Raw genomic sequence first — 19,011 nt, 5'->3', positions numbered from 1 at the left:
TGCCACCATCCAAAGAAGTCTGCCTGGCCAAGTGGAACATTCTCCAGACTGATAGGCAGCAGAAAAGCAGGTACAAAAACGTGCAACCATTTTCATCCCTGAAGCACTCAGCCTGGCATGAAATTCTCAAAAGCCCTGAGCACGGGACAAGAGCTGCCCCGACAAGTGGTGCTCATGGCAGAGCAGGGAATGGGGCAGGGGGCGGGAGCCCCATGAACACTGGGGAGCCCGGAGCGTGGAATGAGGAGCTCTGGGAAGAGAATCCTGCGCGAAGCAGGACAGGCCTGGCTGCAGAGAACCGTGCTCCTGGGATTCTGCAGGCATGGGCGCAGGGTGGGGACCAGGCCCTGCTGGGAAGGAGCAGATGGCAACTGAGGCTGAGTGCTGCCCTAGCAGGAGCAGAAGTAAGGGGAAGGAGCCTGAGGGGCCTGAGTTTAATTTTTTTTTTCTAAAATAGTATTTGAAATGAAAACAATATTTTCATTTTTTTAAATTATAAATGTGCACACTATTTAAAATTAAATAATTCTACAAGGCTTATCATGAAAGAAAGTGTTTCCCCACAACCGCCACCTTGCTTCTGTGTCATAGACAACCTTTCTGCCTGTGGTACCTACCTGGCTCTGGATTCCTAGTTACCATATCTGTATCGCTATTCTTGACTTTTCTATGTTACATCTGATGGTTTACTTCCTGCTATGAAAGATGAGAGCTGACTCCCCATACCAGCCACCACCTCCTGCCCTTTCAAGGATGTGCCTGTGCTCCCATTATGGGTTCACATGGTATTCCCAAGCTTAGTGATTTCTCTACCATCTCAGCCAAGGTCAACTGCCTTCTGACTCTGACACACCAGGAACCCCTCTGACCTCCTGGGTCACTCCTGTAGCCAGCTCCTGTGGTGTTCCTTTCACACTCCACAGCCCTTCCCTCTCTCTTCCATCTACCCCAGATTTTCAGGATCTGGAACACAGCCCTGCTTTCACCCTAGGACAGTCCCCTGCTGTGCCTGAAACTCCTGGGTCCCCTGTAGGGCAGGGTCCTCACACTTGGCCAGGACAGGAAGGGGTTGAGCAGCTGGCCCCTTCAGACAGGCTTTCCACCCATTTCTTATCTCACCCCAACTGTATTGCCTCTCCCCTTCTCAGAGGTACATGGTAATGCCATTTCCAAGACCTGGGGAGGCACACACACACGACACACTAAACACACACCCACACATGCCACACACGTGTACACCATCACATGCCACACACACCCTCACAGGCACATACATGTACACGTGCATACACAAGCCACACTATGCACACATACCACACACATGCACATAACACATGTTCTTGTCAGCTTTTTGCTTTTGAAATTTGCAACGTCTTTCCATCTGCTTTCCAACTTCCAGAGTTCTTTCATTTCCTCTCAATTTCCTAGTGAATTCTTCCTTTTAATAATGTTTTAACTGTAATTTTAGTGAGTTTTTAATAGACAGCAGAGATCACTGTGAACTCAGTCTACCATTTGGGCTGAAAATCAAGAACACTGGGAGGATATTTTTTATTTTAGGAAGGGGACTGAGTCACTTTGGGTACTGACAAAAGTGGTCTGCCATTGAGCGGGGTAGAGAAGGGAGCACCAGCAGCGTCAGCAATAAGTTCCTAAGAAAAGGAGAGGTATGCTCACCCAGATAAGGGCAGGCAGCTCTGCGCAGGAGGAGGAAAGGCCAGGGAGGTACCACCTCTCCTCCTCCAACCATGAGTGCAGTGGTCAGCTGACCCTGACATTTGGTTGGGTGGGGAATCTGGGGAAAGGAAAGCAGGTGCAGAAGGGCCTTAGACAAAATGAGCCTGACAAAAAGAGCTGCAGGCACCGGGCAGAATGCAGGGCTGGACCATGCCTTGTGGTCAGGAAGTTCAGGGGAGGCCGGGATGCATGGCTGTGCAGTCTGCCTAGAAACACTGTGCTCCTCTACTAAGTGAACACTCGACACACAGCAAAGCAAAGAGTGTGTGTGAAGGGACCACAGACAAAGATGGGGCAGGCCACCTCGCTAGCAAGGACTAGAAGGAGCAGGGACAATCACTCCGAGGCCCCTGTTGTAGGAACAGACACTTGGGGGCAGCTCGGTCAGTTCCTATGCTCAAACCTCCTGTCTGCATTCACTAGAGACATGTATTAAAGTTCTTATTCATATTTTCCCAATGTTCCATTTCTAAAGTTCTTACAGTAATGGAACAAAAATGTAAATAGCAAATAACCAATGCATTATTGCAAAGAATCAAAGTCCTTGAAGTAAATAAAAACTTTCATCCAAGTCTGTAATCATTATTTCTTAGTTCCCAGATCTTAGTGTAGGGAAGATGGGACCAGGAGTAGCTACACCATTAACCAGCTGCAGGGAGTGAAACTTCCTCATGAACCAGGAAGGACCACCTGTGCTTCTCTGAGGAGGCCTGCACTCACCTCCCTCCAACGAAGTGGGGAAAGTTAAGCCACCGTGTCCCCTGGGAAGCACTCACTGCAGATGAGCTCTGTTCTGCTTCCCTGCACCACCCAGGAGTCCCAGGGGGAGCAACTGCAGGACCCAATCAGCATCGCCCATGGAAGCAGAACCATTCCATTCCAAGCAGCGCAGTGCTCCTAACAGCTCCCTCTCCACCTGCAGAAGAGGCCACAGGTGCCCTATAAAAAGCTCCCTGCCTTTATTTAACTAAGGCCTCAGGGAAATCTGCCTGTTGCAGCCCTTTGGAACCCACTTGCATACAGTCTTGATGGTTCAAACCACACTGCTCATCTCTTCTTCTCAATCTGGCTGCTCTGGGCCATCACTACTTGGAACCTGCTGAGTTGTATGTGCAGCACCAACAGCTGGGATAACCGTGATGGGACCCAGCTCAGCACACTGGTTTAATTCCAAAACTGGAGGCAAGGTCAGAACTCAAGTACCCCTTCTGCCAGAAGGAACAATTTAGACAACACCAAAGTATGAGGGAAAAGAGACACAACACAGAGTGTGGTTTACATGTCTGAGTTCCAGAGGCCCTTCCCTTGAGAGTTCTGTGAAAATTAGATCCAGAGTTGCACAATTATAAAGCTGGTCCCAAGGCAATAGGAATTTGGATATCCTCTAAGAAGCAGGTATCATAACAGCTCTAGGATTATTAAAAAAAAACAAACAAACAAACAAAAACAAAACAGAAGCAACTGAGCACAGAGAAAGGGAAGGTGAGGCAGCTCCAGCCCCTCTCATCCTACCATGATCTATCCTCAGCCCAGCTCTACAACAACTGACAGGCTGCCTCGTGATGGCTGTAAGGTCCCTGACGTGTATCCTGCTGCCACCCTAACCTTGATCCCGCCTCTCCATTCCACACACTGCTCTGGTCACACCAGCGCCTGGTGGCTCCATGAACACACCAAGCAGGTCTGCCATAGACTCTGCTCCGGCTCCCCTTGGCTTGGAACCCTAACCCAACAGCAGCCCTGGACTCACTTTGTGCCTCCTACAAGGACCTACTCAGATACCCACCCTCCCAGGACCCTTCTTATTTCTGTGCCCATGTGGTACCAGGATCCACCCCAATTCTTTGTTTCTCCATAGCAGTCCTCACCACCTGACACGCTACGGATGTATTTGCTGACTGTATCCATGTTTCATACCCCTCCAAAGGGATGCCAGGATTCTGGAGAAGTGTCCAGCACACGCCAGGCACTCCCGGCACATCCGCTGAATGAATGCAAGAACAAAATCTCTGATCCAGCAACTTGCTAATAAGAACTCTCCTCTGTGGAAAACAGGACACCAGTACTACATCACAGACCCCCAACCCTCACCACCATCTCACCTGGAGGACTGTCTCTGCCGAGTGAGTGATGCTCCTGCTGCAGCAGAAAGCTCTGGAAGGTCACTGCACTGTGCCTGCCGTGCTCTCTGATGGAGGTCTGCTAAATTCAGGACTGCACAGCAGTGACGGGCTACCCCCAAGCCCACAGGTCCCAAGGAGAGGCTGTCACTAGGAGGTCACAATAGCAGGCAGCTCCCTCTTGTTGCTTGCCTCTTGCAACCAAGGTATCTTGAGTAAGTTACTTTACTCCCCAAGTCTTAGGAAAGTGGGTACAGAGTGATACCTACCTCGACGGACACTGTGAAGATAAGCATGTGACTACCTCAAGAAACTCAAGTCAACTCAAGAAAGCCAGTGCAGATCAGGCACCTCATGAATATTAGCAGCTACTATGGTCATATTGCTTTCCACATGAGACTGCTAACAAACAAGTATTCTGCTGAAAATTTTGAAAACAACATCTATAAGCTTTAGAAAAAGAAAGCCATCTTAAGGAAAACCTGAAAGAAATCATCATCTAAAGAAGTTTTGCAAATCTAGAGCCAGGGCCCCAGAGAGCATCCAAGACAGGTGTGAGCTGCCATGTGTCACACAGCCTTTCTGCAGTCACCACCCACCTGCCGTGTGGCTAGAGGCACACACTGCAGTGCTTGTCACTGCTGGGCCGGTGGCACTGCTGGAGCACAGGCACAAAGGTCTGTCCAGTGAAGCCACTCGCAATCAGCACTCAGGCCCCTCCTGAGCCATCAGGTCAGCTGAGCTTTGAAGAAAGGTTAACAGAAAGGAGGATCTTGGTTCTGAGGGGGAGGAAAGCATGTGCCACGCACACTGCCATTGCCCCAGTCTGTCACAGGTCCCTCCCATGCTAAGATGTGACATCAGGCACAAGGCCAAGCAAGACTTTAAAAATCAGCTGATGTAAAAAGAACCGTCCAGTCTAAAGGCAGGATCTTCATGACAGCGCTTTGAGAAGCAACGCTTACAGGGGACATGTGAAGCTCTCCCTCCACCGATAGTTCTACAGCCTCAGAAAAAATAATTAAAATTGGAAATCATAGGTAAGAAACAAATCCAGAGACAGACATCAACCTAGATATCAAATTTTATCAAACTAATTTATTAAAATAAATATTCATAAGCCAGTTATTTGAAGGTCAAAGGCAGGTTCCCAGGGAAAGAATTTCCTAATGAGTGATTAGATTTAAACTGGGTCTGAACTTAGATTGATAAAATCTTAGGGTCTCAGCCATCCAAACTGACCCATAGTTCTACATTTGCCTGAAATCTGGAGCAGGATGGATCCTCAAATTCCTCTAAATCCATGGGAGTGGCCGGGGGAAGAAGAGGTGAGGTCAGACAGGACAGCGCAAGATGCCCACAAGGTCTCGGCCCCATTCTGCAGAGCAATTCACCTGTAGGACAGGAATGAGAGGCCCGCCCTACACAGGGTGAAGGAGCAGGTAAACCACTCACAGGGACACCCACAACAGCCAGGAGTGCGGTGACACCTGGAGACTGCAGGAAAGAACGCTCTCTAGGCCAGGTAGATGGGCTTCGCAGACCACCACTCTAGATGGCGGACAAAGGACAGGAACCAGGGGTTTTCAGACATGGAACCATGGCAGCCCAGGACAATGACCCTGAGAGAAGGGAAGCAGATGCACTGTATCCTATGGCTGCCCCAGCCTGCAGCATGGGGAGTTGCCATAGCACAGGCAAGGTCAGGAGCCCCAAGGGGAGGAGACGCAAGTTGAGAACTCAGGGTGGCAAAAGCAGCTCAAATCTGAGGGCAGAGAACCAGAAAGAGAACAGCTGCTCAAAGAAAACCTCCCAAGAGTCAGGTAGAGCCCCTGGGTGCTCATCTGGACTCTGACTGCACCTGGAGTGAGTGAAACCCCTGAAGCCAGGGGAGGAACCAGAGAAAGAGCAAGCAGCCTGGTGCTCAGGGCACAGGAGGAGTGCACACTCCCCGCCTGGACTGGAGACTGTGCAGCATGGGGACAGTGGCATTACCTGGAGGGGTGTGACCTCTGTGATTGGGTCATGTCTGCACCACTAAGTGCAGCTCTGCCCAGCAGCTTAACAATAAAGACCCAAATCAAATGTCTAGAGATGAAAAGGATATCTGAGATGAAACTCCTACTGCGTGGGACCAGCACTGCATAAGAGAACACAAAAGAAGAGCAGTCCATGTGGATGGACAATCCGTGCAGGCAGAAATGACCCAAAGTAAAGCACAAAGGCAGATGGAACCACCTCCCCACCCCAACAGAAGCTCGCCATCAGTGGAGAGCCAAGGGGCGGTGGGTCAGACGGCACACACCTAAGGATACAATGACCAAAAGTTTCAAAAACTGGTGAAGATTATGAGACAACACATAGATCAAGAAGACCAACAACCAGAAGAAAACATGAAGGAAATTAAGCCAAGGCATACGATAATCAACTAACTAAAAAACAAATTAAAAATCAGGCAGAAAAAAAATAATTAGTCTACTCATTAACTGTTCTTGCCACAAGAAAACCTGAGAAGGAAGAGGAGCATGTGAGAAGTCCTCTGTGCTACTCTCCACAATGTAACTTCCCAGCTGTATGTGTCCATAATATCACGATGTGTCTTTAGTATGCACAAAAAAGTTTATTTTTAAAATAAAGGAAAAGTACAAAGGCACAAGTGCCATGTGGTGGGCAGAGAGATGCTGGGGTGCAGCCAGAGCCAGCAGGTGACATCCAGAGCAAGGGGAGACATCCGGCCACCAGAAGAGAACACCAGACATAGCAAATAGGACTTGCAAACACAAGCATAAAATGGTGGCTTCTCCCAATGAACACGGACGTCACTCATAATCCAACATGGTCAGAAAACCCTGAGGAAACCCACAGCACAAGAGGAAATCTAGATCTACAAAAAGAAAGGAAATGTACTAGAAACAGGAACCACATGAACATACAAACCTTTTCCCTAAACTATTTTAAGACATTTTTTTAGTTGTCAATGGACCTTTATTTTATTAGTTTATATGCAGTGCCGAGAATTGAACCCAGTGCCTCACACATGCTAGGCAAGCGCTCTACCATTAAGCCACAACCCAGCCCCTCCCTTAATTTTTAAGAGTGTTCTCAAAGGTAATGTGCCATTTAAAGCAAAAATATTAGCAATGTACTGTGGGACAATGTAGAAGTATAATGGCATGAAATAAAATGAAAAAAATAATACAAAGGCCAGGAAAAGTAAGAGAAATACACCGTTGTAAGGTCTTTACTATAAGTGGACCATGATAGGCTAAGGATATATGCAACGAATCCCGAAGCAATCCCTAAAAACAAACAGATATGATTAATAAGCTCGTAAAGGTCCCTAAAAACAAAGAGATATGATTAATAAGCTCGTAAAGAGATATGATTAACAAGCTGATCACAAAAGTACTCAATACAAAATAAGGCAGAAAAGGAGAATAGGGAGACCTAATAAAAATGGGAAAAAATATAAAACCAAGAGAAAAATGAGAAATTTATACCCAACCATACCAATATTCATATTAAATATAGATGGTCTAAACATTCCAATTAAAACACAAGAAATTTTAAAACTCAGTAAAAAAGCAGAACTACAGTAATTGCTATTTATAAGAAACACTTTTAAATATAAACATACACACAGTTTAAAAGAAAAGGGAAATTATGTAGCATGATAACATTAATCATAAGAAAACTGGAATCACTTATAAGAATATCAAAAAAGTAGGTTTCAGAGAAAAACTATAGTATCAGAAATAAATAAGGACATTATATGATAAAAGGGGTCAATTCATCAAAAGAAAATAATAATCTTAAATGCTTATTCATGTAATAAAAGAGCTTAAAATATATGAGGCAAAAACTGATAGGACCAAAAGAAACAGATAAATTCACAATTATAGTGGGAGTTTTCTATGTTTTTCTATCAAATTTATTTATTTATAAATTCTATCAAATTTATTTTTTAAAAACTATACAGAATATCAGTAAGGTATACAGAAGCAACATCCTCTTCCAACATGACTTAATTGACATTTAGAGAACACTTCACACTCAAATACAACAGAATACACATTCTTTTCAAGTGATCATGGACTATTTTTGAAGACCATACTATAAGCCATTGAAAAAGGTCCAATAAACTTTAAAGGAATAAGATGTTTTAAAAAATGTTTCCTGAACACAAGCAAATTAAATTAGAAAACAATTAAATTAAAAACAACTAACATCTGAAAAGTCCTCCAAATACTTGGAAAATGAAGAGCATACATTTGGGTAACACAGGTCAAAGAAGAAATCGTGACAGAAATTCAAAAGAACTTTAACCTGAATAAACATGAAAACACAATACTTTGTGGGATACAGCAAAAGAAAGAAATTTATAGCACAGATGTATACATTAGGAAAAACAATAGAGAGGTCTCAATTACCTAGACTTTCTAAGGCTAAAAGGACAAAGTAAGCAGAAAGGAAAAAAATTAGAAATCTTCAAGCTGGGAAAAAAAATATACAGAAAATTAGTGAAACTAAAAGTTGGTTCTTTGATTAAGATCAATATCGATCAACATTTAGCCAGAATAATCAGGAAAAAAAAAGGGAGAAAACACAAATTATCATTATCAAAAAGATAAATAAAAATTATTACAGATAAAAACCAGACAACACAATTTTAAAAGTGGGCAAAATATGTGATCAGATACATCACCAAAGAAGATATATGGATGGCAAATAAGCACACAAAGACGGGTCTTGCCAGGCATGGTGGCACACTCTGTGATAAATAAGCACACAAAGACGGTCTTGCCAGGCATGGTGGCACACTCTGTGATCCCAGAGGCTCCGAAGGCTGAAGCAGGAAGGTCTCAAGTTTAGAGCCGGCCTCAGCAACTTAGCAAGGCACCTGTTTATAAATAAAGATAAAAAAGGGCTGGGGATGTGGCTCAGGGGTTAAGCACCCCTGGGTTCAATTGCTGGTACCACAAAAAAAAAAAAAAAAAAAAAAAAAGAAAGAAAAAGAAAAAAATGGTCTTACAGAGAATGAGAGAATGAGGAACACGTGCTGTCCAGATTACACAGAACTAATAGCAATAAAGCACAGAGGTCATGTGAAGACATCTTCCTCCAAATCCTGAACACAGAAGAAGAAATCTAAAACACAGGTGGCCTACAAGAGAGGGACCAAAATGTCCACTAGACAGACAGACAAACCACATTGTATTATGTATTTGCAACCCTCAGATAGGAGAGAAGGCTACTTGAGGATGTGAACAGGGTGGATCAGACTCCACTAACGCTCCAGAACAGTTAGGGCCTGGGGCAAAAGCACCATCCAGGATAGAAGGGAGCAAGCCACTGTCAACCACACAGGGACAGCCCACCTCAGTCCATCATGCCTCCGCTGGGCTTAGGCCATTAGCTTCATGGGCATGGGAACTGGGTCCTCTGCTCTTCTCTGTTGACTACACTCACTCCCCAGGTAAATCCCCCAGTCCTTTGCCATAAATAGTCTTTCTCTTTGATAATTTCTAAATTAGTCTCCCTTTCCCTTCTGCCTCCACCCAGCTCCTACAACAACTGTTCACCTGACCAAACCACTTAGTTGTCTATTATCTGAAGTCCTTATCTCCCTCTCACCCCAAGCCTGACCCACCTGAGTTGCACAGGTCCTCATCATCCCATGTCCTCCTCACGCCCACTCCCTGACGATGCTCTGTGGAGCCCATACTCAGCACACTCTGACACCAGCCCTCAGCAGCATCCCTCCACAGCACCTCAGTTTCCCTGCAGACTGACACTCTCAGCACAAACCTACTCCCCTCTTTCCTTTCCTGTGGCCTCAGCGAGTGAGCCTCTGAAAATGAACCATAGGCCAAACAGTCCTGCACCAAAGGCTGAACCCAATTCCTCAGTCACTGTCTGGTCACCTGCCTTCCTGACCACTCTCCCCCAGATGCCCTTTCCCCACAGCAGCACATCTTTCTCTCCCTCCATTTCACCAAATCCATCCTACATCTGGTTACTCTCCTACCTGAAGCACATGTCTGGCTCCTCCCTGTCACCCAACTGGGCCACCACCTCCTCAGAAAGGCCTCCTCTGACCACTTGGTGGGACCAGGCAGCAGCCAGCTTCTCTTAGGTAGTCCTTCTCTTCTGACCATCGAGCATGAGTCTACTGACACTTCACCCCCATTAGAAGTAACTCCCACAGTGGCAGGAATCTCATCTGTGTCCCAGGTCACACCCCAGAACCTGGACGAGGTCTTGTATGAGGTGGGCTCTTGGCTGATGATGGACAGGGACACACCTGAACACCTGAGGATAGACATGTCTCCCATGAGGGACCAGTATGCAGGGTAGGATCCTCTCCCTGAGTGGCAGATCCCTACTGGAGATGAGAGAACTTCAGGGAGAAGTTTGCTGGGAAGCCCAGGATGTGCCTAGCTCCCCCGCTTTTTTTTTTAATCATAGGATGAAACAGATCTTTTAGGTGGGGGAAGACATTGTACCTAACAAGAAACGCTTGCAATTCACAAGAACTTCTGATCAGACATCATTTGCTCAGGATCCAGGCACTGTGTGTGGGCAGGTACTCAGGCCAGAGTTGCTGCTGATGGGTCCTGGGCTCACAGGAACCCAGAGCCCAGGCTCCCACATTGGCCCAGGTTTGCAGACACTCCCTGGCATTGTACATGAAACCACACACCCACAACAGAATGTTTTCATTACAGAGATTAATAGACAAGTGATAAGGCAAAAGAAACAAGTGAACTGTTGATGCCTTCAGAAGACTTAGCCATGGCACAGTCAGGTTGGTTTCCTTAAGTTCGTATCTGTAAGCTTCCTACTGTTAGGTAGGAAGTTCCATAGAATACTGCAGTGTTCCAACCAGAGCATGCACCTCTCATACACATGCTCCTTACTTTCAGAGGGATGGCCCTGACAGACGCAGCCTCTGCATTCCACCAGTCTGAAACAGTCAGCCGTGCTGCTCCAACTGTGGGAGGAGGGCTCCTTCTCAGTCCACTGAGGCCCCATCCCAAAGCTGGGTTTCCTCTGCCCTCACCTCCTCTAACATACCACCCCACACACCCACACGTTTGATGCCCCTTGTCAGTCTCAGGCTTGCAATGACACCAGGATGTTGGTGGTTTTGCAGCTGGGCACAACTGGTAGTATGGCTCCTAGAAATTTGCTCATAGGTCCCATTTCTGCTAAATGTGTTGCAGGGGGCTTAGACTCTGAGAGATCTCACTGAAGGAAGAACAGCAAATGCTATTTTTATTCAAACACTAAGCAGGTCACTGCAAGGATCTGACTTCAGGGTGGCTTGACTCTGAATTTCTCCAGATCTGGGGGACAGAGCATCTCATTAGCTTGCCCCCTGCAGCAAAGTGGACCAAATCCTACAGTGCCAACAAGAAGCAGAAGGTGCAGAAGTGAGGGGAAAGGGGCCTCCATGGGGTAAGGACAGGCAAGGATGACCTGTCCCAATTCCCATCACAGAATCACCACCAGGCAATCATCATTTCTAAGTAATGAGCCTCTTGCAGACAGTCTCACGGGAAGAAGGACGCAGTCAGGGGTGAGCTTTTACTCCACCTCAGAACGCAGCATCCTGAAGCCAATGCTTGGCTGTGATGCACCTGACGAGGCTGGAGGATGCAGAACGCGCAGGCCACGCTTACCAGGGCCTGGTCACCCCACTGCACTTGCCTTCATGCAGACACTGGGGACACTGAGTTCCTTCCACACATGAGTTCAGTGTCTTCCCACACACCTGCTCACTTCCACTCACATTTTTCAGAGTGCAGGCACAGACACACATGTTTCGGTCTTTCTAAATTATATTTATGGACTTTATTCATGATCAATTTGCAATAATTTATAAAGGGGTTTTTACTTCAATGTCCACTACATGAACTTACTAAGTTTAAATTTAAACTGCATTGCTGTTACTGTCCGAGTCCTGAGTGGGTCACTCTCATGGCCAGGACCAGAAACAGGAAGTATTGAAGTTGCCTAAAATACATCTGCTGGACTTTCCTGATGGTAATCGATCAGTGACAAAGATCAGTCCTGCACAGCCCTGCCTCAGAACCTCCCAGGAAGGCAGGATTCCTGCAGAGGTAGTCCCAGCCCTGCTATCCAATACAATGAACTGCCACACCTGCCCTCTGTGTGGAAAGTATAGAAAAGTACAAGAAATACGTCTGAAAGCAACTCCAAGTACTTTCCACATACAGCAAGAGAGTATTTTTCTTCTAAGCACATCTACCTATTTTTTAAAACAAATGACATCAATTATATGTTCTCCCCAAGCAATGGAGTATATCTATATCTGTAACATTTGTAGAAAATTTTCATAACATTTTAGCCTTTTAATAATTTATACTGACATTCAAAAAAAACTGTCTTTGAAAATCAAACATCTACTATTTAAGATTATCTGGATTACTTTTATGCTTAGAAAAATGCTTCTGCAGCTCAAAGATCAGATTAATATTCACATCTAGTAATAACAACATATATTTATTTTCCTATGAATATGAAGGTGATATATGGTCACTGAGGAAAATTTAGAGAATTCAGAAATTCGTGAAACAGATATCAGCAGCAATTCCATCTCTCAGAGATGGACGCTGAGGCTGAACCTCTGGAAGCCTGTAAGCACACATCTAATGTGCCACAGGCCAGGCACACATATACTCCCCTGCAGGTCATACCACACTGTGTGTCATGAATCATTTCCACAAACACTAGCTGCTCCCTAACATTCCCCTGTGCTGTACAGTATAGTAACTATTTATTAAGTCCTCTATCATTGGGCATTTGGGCTGTTTCCAATCCTTAGTTTTTTAAGGTAATACTACAATGAACATTCTCCACACATAAATATGGCACTTACCTGACTGTCTTCTGAAGGCAAATTCATAAGAGTTTTCAGTCAAAGTCCATAAATATTTTTGAAGCTTTTTATATACATGGAAAAAGAGTCCTCCAAAAGCCTCTTCCTGACAGTCACCCTCTCAGACACATGAGATGGCACCCTTGGTCTCTGATTCTGGCCACAACTCTACATTGAAAACCTCTACAGAGCCATGCCAGTAAGACGGTCTATGATGATGCATGTGCACTGGCCTCATCTATGAACAGAGGCTCAGCACCCTCCCACCCTGGTTAGTGTCTGGGCTCCTTGCATGAAATACCTGCTCAGTACCTGACAGTGATGTGACTGAGTGGAATCAGTGAGGTACATGAGGGGTGCAGAAAGAGGCATCATTCATTCCTAGTCAAAGGTTCAACAAATTTAGATACATCGTAGAGAAGAAATTCTGGCATTTTCATATAAGAATAATTTTTAGATGGATCTAAGGATAATAGAATCAAATTGGGGAGGGTAGAAATCACTGTGAGCTCAGTGTATAAAGATTTGTCTCCAGTTCTCTCACCAAAGGTAGACTCCATGAATACTCTTGTACTACTCCTCTTTGTAGTGGTGGGGTGATTTGCCAAATAGCTACTTCCACAACTTGAGGCAGGAAAAAAATCACAGGGACCGGCACACAGTGTCCTGACCATAATACAAGACACCTACAAACATCTGGAGGCAGCCTTGGGTGGCACAAACTGCGGCCCAGAGGGGGCTCCAGCCACACTGCAGCCATCTCTGCATTCAAAAGGATAATGACCATTCTAGTTCCAAGTCTGAAACAGGAGCTCAAGTTGAACTCAAAGTCCAAACCATATCAGAATATGCAAACCAAATCTCCAGTCTCATCAACTCCCTTTCTGACCTGTGCAGACTACTCCCTGCTGGTCTGAGATGCTACTGCTAGTCCGCTGCAGGTCATCTGTACAGGCAAGGCAGAAGCATCGGTGTAACCACTGCCACCCTATGAGGGTAGCGACAGAGGTGATGGAGAACTAAAACTGCTGTGCATCTCTATCTTTCAAAGGACTAGATGCAGTAATAAATCCTGTGGCCACTGCATTTCTGTATGCTGTTACTGCAAATGTATTTAAAGAACAAGTCACTAACACTACTGAAACTGGTTTTTAAAAACTGACTAGTATATGTATTTAACATATTGACCCCAAAATAAAGTACTAACAGCAGCAATGTTCTTTCTATACAAACACCTGCCACTTCCCACTGCTGTTTGTCTTTCCATGTCCATCTGGTGATGCCATGTCTGTAGTCGGTTGTTGCACACTGCCCCTTTCTCTTGCCAACCTTGGGACACGGTGTGTGGTGACTCTGCCTATGGAGATTCTGGGACCTGGTGATCACTCAGCTCTCAGATGTGCTATCGTGACTAGTTATACTGAAAATGGTTCCCTCTTCTACTTCCAGAGTGTAACTTTCTCCACACACACCCCTGTCCATTCCTTGTTGTCAACCCTCCCAGCAATGGTTGTGCTTGCGCACTCCCATCGGTAGTCCCCAGTTGCCTGTGCCCATGTGGAGCCCGCCCTCTCCACAGCCTCAGTCATACATCTGCATGACAGGGTATGACACAACCTTGCTTAACTAGCCACAGCTGAAACAAAGGCACATGCGCCCTCCCTGCATTCCTCCTGCATGTCTGACACAAGGCAGAACTTCAACATGCTCCCACCTTATAGGAGCCAGGTTCCAGACTACTTGCTTCTGCACAAGCACCAGACTGTTTTCACTTGCTCAGCTTTCTAGAACTTTCTTACATCAGGATCAGCAGCACTGCACTGCTGTTCTTTTCCAAAATTTGATGGCTATTCTTATACAAATTATTTCCTTGGGACATTTAGAAGCAGTTCATCAATTTCCATAAAATATCCTGTAGCAATTACATCAGTTTAAAAAAAAATGTATAAAACATAGTGGGTAACTGACATCAGTGGGAATGGCAGGGTAATGACCACCAACAGCTCTCCCTCCATAAAATCAGAGAGAACACTGGCAAAAATGGTCATAATTAACTTTTAAGAACTCTGCAAATTAATCAAGAGGTTGCAGCAATCCAAGGGTCATCTGTTCAAGAAAACAAACAAGCGGGGCCTTGTTTGGCAGGAATGGCAAGCTTTGTGGCACTGTCACTTACCCTGCCCCATCCCCTTCCCAGCTCCAGGAAAGCTCTGCAGGCAGGAGCAGCAGCCGCAGCAGGGAGGGCAACGCAGGGCGTCCTCCACGGCCTGAGCAGGCACACCTGCGTTTGAAAGAGAAGGAGGGTCTCAACTCAGCAAACCAAACTTCACCTAAAGAAACAAGAAAGGTGAGAGGAAATAACCTCGTAACAAGCAGATTCAAGGAAACAGCAAATGCTCAAGCAAAAATAAACAACAGAAAAGACCGAAAGTTGGTTCCTTGAAAAGATCAACAATGAGAAACCTTTTCCTAGGTTGACAAAAAGAGAAGACTCAAATAACTAAAACTGGGAATGAAAGAGGATGCTACTTCCAAACTTACACGGGAGGGGTTAAAGGAAACACTATGAGCAATTTTACACCAACAAATGAGATAAACAAGATGAAGTGAACAAATTCCTAGAAACATGTACAAATTATAGAAACTGACAAGAAAAACAGAAAATCTGAATAAACCTAAAATAAGACATTGAATTAGTAATCAAAAAACTTTCCATAAGGGACCATGTCCAGGACCACGTGGCTTCACTGGTGAATTCTGCCAAATATTTAAAGAAGAATTGACACTGATCCTTCATTAACTCTCCCAAAATGCAAATGAGGAAAAGATAAATCCCAACTCACTCCACAAGGCCCACAGTACCCAGTCACCAAAACCAGACGGAGACCTCAGAGGACGATCACAGACCAATATCTCTCACAACAAAACACCAAATCCTGAAATACATAAAAAAGAATCACATACCATCACCACATAGGATTGATCAAACAAAAAAAAAAAAAGGAAGGTTGGTTTAACATTCAAAAATCAATGTGTTATGTCATATTAATGGAATAAAAGAAATGCTTTTTTCTCATTTTGCAAACTTCCATTCTTTTTTTACATTTTTCAAATTGTCAATGGATCTTTTATTTCATTCATTTACTTACATGTGGTGCTGAGGATTGAACCCAGGGCCTCACACATGCCAGACAAGTGCTCTACCACTGAGCCACAACTCCAGCCCTGCAAACTTTCATTCTTAACCTTCCTTTCTTCCACTTTTTGCTGTTTTTAACTCGGACACTTAAATGACTGATCTTCAGTCAAGCAATGCACAACTACGAGACTTTTATTTACATGGTTAGAGTTGTCCAATTCTAGATATTTCCACTGGAACTTCCTCCTTAAATTGAATGATTTTTAGTGTTGTAAAATGTCTTACATATAAGGCTTCCTTCTCTGTGCTTTTATTATTGATTTCTGACTTAACTACTTTGGTCAAAGAACACAGCCTGAGAGAATTAGCAATTTACTTTGTAACCAAATATAAGGACAGATTTGGGGAATGTTTCATGTGCCTCAAGAGGGTATGTGCACTCTAGCTGGCCACATTTTTATATGGTGAAGACGTAAAGCTGGATGTATGCACCACTAAAATCATGAATACTTTTATTTGTATGTGTGCATTTGACCTATGATTACTGAAAAGAGAACATCAAAATACCTCACATGATTGCAGACATCAATTTCTCCTCATCAGTCAGTTTTTCTCTACATTCTAGTAATTACACATAGACAGATTTTCTACATACTTAGGTTTAGCTATTAGCTAGTCATATACCACCCGAAGTGTCTTAGTGGAAGAAGACCACACATAATCAGAAGCCCCATCAGACTGTAATGCAGCTGAGCTGGGCATGGTGGCACACTCCTGTAGTCCCAGCTACTCAGAAGGCTGAGGCAGGGGGATGACTTAAGTCCAAGAGTTGGAGACCAGCCCAGGAAGCACAGCAAGACAAACAACAGATCACGATGGAGCTGACCCTGGCTGGCAGTGTGACAGCCATGCCAGCACAAAGCCGTGCCCACATGGTGGTGCTGGTATGAACAACCTCTTGCTGCCTGCCGCATCCCAGTGCAGAGCTCACCACTATGCAAAGCACACACTGCATACTGGCAAAGACGATGCCTGCTCCTTGTGCACCATGCTACACTTCAGTCACTGTGTTAGAAGGCATCCTTTATGCTTAGAAGGACAGCTTGCTGTACAGCCGCCTCAGTCCAGCTCCTGGGATTCCGGAAGGCCTTGTTATCAGAGAGGATGACGGCTCCATGCACGCCACTGCCCTGAAGACCTTCCAATGGGACAAGAGGTGAGGTGGAAGACTGCGATACTGATGATGGTGACCCTGTGCAGGCCTAGCTAGCATGACTGCTTGTCTTAGTTTTTAACAAAAATTTTAAATTTTTTCTTTAATTTAGAAATAGAAGAGTTTACAGAATAAAAATAGAAAGAAAATACTTTTGTGCAACTATACAATATGATTACGAAGTTACGTATTATTACAAAAGTGTTAGGAAGTTTTAAAAATTAAAGTTTATAAAGAAAAAAGTCACAGTAGGCTATAAAAAAAAGAGTATCAAATGGAAAAAATATTCTGCTATAAAGTTAGTGTAGCCTAAATGCACAGTTTTATGAAGTCTACAATTTACAGGGATGTCCCACCGCGCACTGACTTGCCCACAACCACTTCCAGTCCTGTCAGCTCCACTCAAGGCAAGTGCCCTACAGAGCTGGGCCATCTTCTGCAGTGCATCCTGGGTCTCCTCATGGAGTCTTCCACTGAAGCAGGCAAGAACAAGACCCAGGGGACAGGAATCCACCTATGACACAATGACAGCTTAAGCCTATGCACACAGAGAACCTGTGTGGAGTGGACTGGTCACATGCCACATGGTTACACATCTTCCCTATGGCCCTCAAAAACATGGTGGGAATAAGGCAGAACCTCATCCCAGGGACCTGTGTGGGACAGCCCAAAAGGAGAGTGCTCAGGGACCTGCAGTGTACTTCCAGCTGGGACTGTGCAGGCTAAGCCCTCCTCACAGGCTGCAAGCAGGGTCAGAGGTGCAGGCTCGTCTTCACGACGAAGGTATGTACAAGGAACGAAGGGACAGGTAAGCCAATGGCCTTAGCGCCAGGTAGGGAGAACCCGCTGCCCTCAGAAGGTAATCATTGGTGCAAAAGACAACACTGCCGCCTCCTGGGGAGAGCAGGAAAACTGAATGGAGGACAAGGCTGTGTTTATGCCAGCCACGTGGGCAGTACTGGGCATAGAGTCTGCAGACAGGCAGGCCTGGCAGATGGGAAGTAAAAGCAAGGTCAGAGGCTCAGCCCAGGCTGTCCAAACCAAAAGGAGAAGTGATGGTCAAGTTGGAGGGCAGGTTGCCAGCCAATGCCAGAGACCAGGAAGGTAAGGCCATGGGGCTGGCTAGTGGGGCGTTTCTCGGAAAGATCAAAGGAGGCCAAGGACAACTTCTGAGATGTGGTAGCATGCTGAAATCTGCAACTGTATTCCTAGTGGAAGTAATTTCCTAAAGTCTAGATAATACACTTATCCCAAAATTCCCATGTGGTCCTAGCAGCTGAGGACCTGTATGGTTCACTGCAAGGGCAGCAAGAGTCTGCTATAAATTATAAAAAAGAAGTAGCCTCCATAGAAATGTGTAATCATAATGGGTAGAAGAATGTGGACCTCAAAAACAGCTCAAGCTAATAAGATGCTGACTGCAAACCAACATTTACCTTGTTAGTGGGAGACTTGTGGACAAGTCATCCAGTAACAAGGCACAAGAGGGTCAGTTTTCAAAAACAGCTAATCAAATAAAAACCTGGCAAAGTTAGTGAAGTACACACTATCACAAGGAGACAAAACCTCACACTTGTTAGAACTGCTAAAATCCAAAAAATTGAAAATAACAATTGCTGGCACATAGGGATGCAGAACAGCACAGCCACTCAGAAAGACAGCTTGCTGGTTCCCTGTAAACTAACTGTGCTCTCATCAGACCACCTTCAGCTGCACTCCCTGGTCTCACCCACATGGGCTGAAAACTTACATTCACACAAAGGCCTGTACACAAACTATAAGAGCAGCTTTATTCAGACTGCCAAAAGCTGGAAGCAACCAAGACACCTTTCGATAGGTGAAAAGACAGGCAAGCTGGCACATTCATAGGATTGAGTACCATCAGTGAGAAAAAGAA

At 45.1% G+C, this 19,011-nt stretch overlaps 1 protein-coding gene across 4 annotated transcripts in view; it reads right to left on the bottom strand.

Annotated features, from left to right (window-relative positions):
* The window catches only part of Pcbp3 (poly(rC) binding protein 3), a 230,443-nt gene that overhangs the window by 163,692 nt on the left and 47,740 nt on the right, over positions 1-19,011 (bottom strand). For 2 of the 4 annotated variants that reach the window (XM_047564155.1, XM_047564153.1), the window contains exon 2: positions 14,939-15,043. The exons of the other annotated variants lie outside the window; for them this stretch is intronic. The gene's annotated coding sequence lies outside the window, so the exon portion shown is untranslated. The remainder of the gene's footprint in view (positions 1-14,938; positions 15,044-19,011) is intronic. 4 annotated transcript variants of the gene reach the window in all.

The sequence above is a fragment of the Sciurus carolinensis genome, chromosome 9 (assembly GCF_902686445.1).
Source record: "Sciurus carolinensis chromosome 9, mSciCar1.2, whole genome shotgun sequence".
Classification (NCBI taxonomy): domain Eukaryota; kingdom Metazoa; phylum Chordata; class Mammalia; order Rodentia; family Sciuridae; genus Sciurus; species Sciurus carolinensis.
Note: the sequence above shows the minus strand (reverse complement) of the source record. Positions and strands in the feature narration are given on the sequence as shown.